The sequence below is a fragment of the Helianthus annuus genome, chromosome 11, assembly GCF_002127325.2.
Source record: "Helianthus annuus cultivar XRQ/B chromosome 11, HanXRQr2.0-SUNRISE, whole genome shotgun sequence".
Taxonomy (NCBI): domain Eukaryota; kingdom Viridiplantae; phylum Streptophyta; class Magnoliopsida; order Asterales; family Asteraceae; genus Helianthus; species Helianthus annuus.
This window is the reverse complement of record NC_035443.2, coordinates 161,608,544-161,611,436: the sequence shown is the minus strand read 5'-3', so window position 1 is coordinate 161,611,436 and position 2,893 is coordinate 161,608,544.

The window sequence follows — 2,893 nt, the reverse complement described above, 5'->3', positions numbered from 1 at the left end:
GATTCCTATAAGTTTTGATGCACGAACTACTCATCAACATCAGGCTTTTGGTGGTCGTAGCGGTGGTTCTTACGACGGTGGAACCGGTGAATGACGTACTGTCACAGTATCACCACCCACCATCCTACAAAGCCACTGCTTGCAGGAGATCGACATCTATCGCAGCCGCCTATCACCGGCTTCATCACCATCACCGCCTTGCTGACTGTTGCCTCAAATCGGTTCCGATTTAGGCCCAACTCACCGTTAGAAGACCTGGTCTAGCAAATTGTCATCCGCTCGTCGCTCACCTTCTTCATCTGCTTTGATGGGGACCTGATTTTGCTGGTATAAAAACATTATTTTCACTCTTTTGAGGGTTGTCTAGGGTTCTTCAATTTTAGGCCAGAGAAAGAGAAACAGATGGGTATGAAGCAAACCACATGACTTTTCTTTTTTTTGAAAAACACCAAAAGCCCATTGTACAACCACTCAAAGCCAAAAATTGTTGCTTATTTATAGGTTTTAATAACCTAAAAACCCACTACACCCTTGAAAAACCGTTACAATAGCTTTTTCTATTAGAGCAAAGTGCAACTTGCCACCTTGTGGTTTGATTCAGATTAGGGGTGAGCAAAAGGGAAAACCCGACCCTACCCGATCATTACCCGACCCGACCCGAGAACTGATCAAACATAAAACACAGAACCGATTCACTACCCTAAATATAGGGTCGGTTCCGGTCCATAGGTCCAAATCGGGTTTCACCATGAAAAGAACCGAGAACCGACCCGACCTGACCCTATTTTATATGAAAAATTGGAACCGATCTAAATACCTAAGTACTTGGGTTCGGGTCGGGTTGGGTATATTTTCGGTTCGGTTCTCGGTTATCTTCGGTCCGGACCTAAACTTGCTCACCCCTAATTCAGATTGCCAGATAAACCCCTACCTTCCACTTTTTGCCAGATGAAACCCTGAGGTGGGTGTTTCATCTCACTTTGACACCTGTTGTTAGTGAACGGTTAGATTGATTGTCCATCAGAGGGGTAATATGGTCAATTCGCCCTTTATGGCAACCATCTGTGTTCATTCACTAGGAAAAAAAAACCTTGTGCCCTCTCTCAAAAATCACCATTCATCACCTCCAAACCACCACCAGCGCCACTACAATGAAGCTAGAATGATTGTTCTTAATTGTATTCCACTATTACCGAACTGATAAATTTGCAATCAATGTCCAAGAATTTGTGTTTAGTGAAACCGTTGAAACCAAGCGTTTTTGAATCACGAATTGAAACTGCACTTTCTTCAATTGTTATAAATTGAGATTCAATAACCCATAACCGGACTTTTTTCCAACACCACTACACGATCAAATTCGAGATTTCCAAGGCTCTGTATGCACTCGAAATTCACCATGATGGGAATTAGGTTCGATTAGCTACATGATTCTGAATGCATGGTTATTGTCACCGGCAAAGATGGTCACCGGGATAGCGCACGGAGTTCACACAGTTCCGGCGAGGCTTCAACGTCACCGAGAATTGGACTTGAGTTTATATCCGATACCGAACACTCCATTGTTAAGATTTAACAATTACGGATGTTGGAAGTGAGAAAAAGGTTGTATGAATCCTGTTATTGGAGGAGTGGTGGTGGTGGTTGTTTGTGAAGTGGCTAGAAGTGAACCAGGGTTTGTCAAGCTATGCGGTACGGTGACCATCCTCCCTTGGAGGATGATCCGCCACCTAGGCGCCACATCATAGTCCTATAGAGAATGATCCGTCATGGCAAAACACTGGAAATGGGAGGATGATCCTACCCCACTAATTATGGAAATTAAATTATATATTTTTAAAATCTTGCAAAGAAAACAGTCAAACACCTTGAAAAGGGGGTAAATTTTGTCCTATTTTGCTTCGTCCCCAACGTCTCCATGGAGACGATCACGACGCCAACGGTGGGGGGGGGGATGGTGTGCGGAACGACGCCGGACCAGGACGCAAGGGGGACGGTCCCCATACCGAATAGGCTAAGGGGTGTGGGGGTGGTATCACTTACAAATATTTCATCACTCACAAACATCCGATCAAGTTCCGTCATGTCATCAACCATTATTCCATCACTCACAACCATTTTTTAGTGGCGGTGGTCATCGCTAGTGATGGAATTCCATCACTCAGTACTTTTTTTAATTTCCTTTTTTTTAGAAATTAACAATAAAACATTAAAATTATAAATTTCAATTAAATAAAATATAAATTACATAGCAAAATAAAAAACAACTAAACATAGGAAAAAAAAAAACTTAAACTAAACGGGTGGCATCTCCCAACGTACCCGAACCTCTTTTCTTCGAACCCGCACCTCTCTTGTTTGAACCTTCCATGTTTGTTGTAAAATTATTTAGATTGAGTTGGAGAATTTTTTGAATTGAATTGGAGAATTTTTGGATTTTTTGGATTGAGTGGGAGGGATGTTTGGTTAATTTTATATAAAAAAACCTTCAAAAATAAAATCCCCCAACGTTCAAAAATACCCCAAACGGTCAGAATGCAACGGTACAATTGAAAGTTCAACGCGTGGAAAAGATCACGCGTTTAAATCTTCACGCGTGAAGAAAGGTAGTGGCAGCGGTGTTTGGTTGTTTTCCACGAGTGATGGGAAGCCATCACGCTCCCACCCCCACTCCCTTAACAGGAGAAGATATAAGCATAAGGGTATAATAGTCATTTCAATGGTTAAAACATTAATATTACAGTCTGTTTGCTCGTTTTTTAACATACAAACTAACCGTTGACTAACAGCAGGTGTCAAAGTGAGATGAAATACCCACATCAAGATTTCATCTAGAAAAAAAGTGAACGGTAGGGTTTCATTTGGTAATCTGGACCAAACCTCATAATGGCAA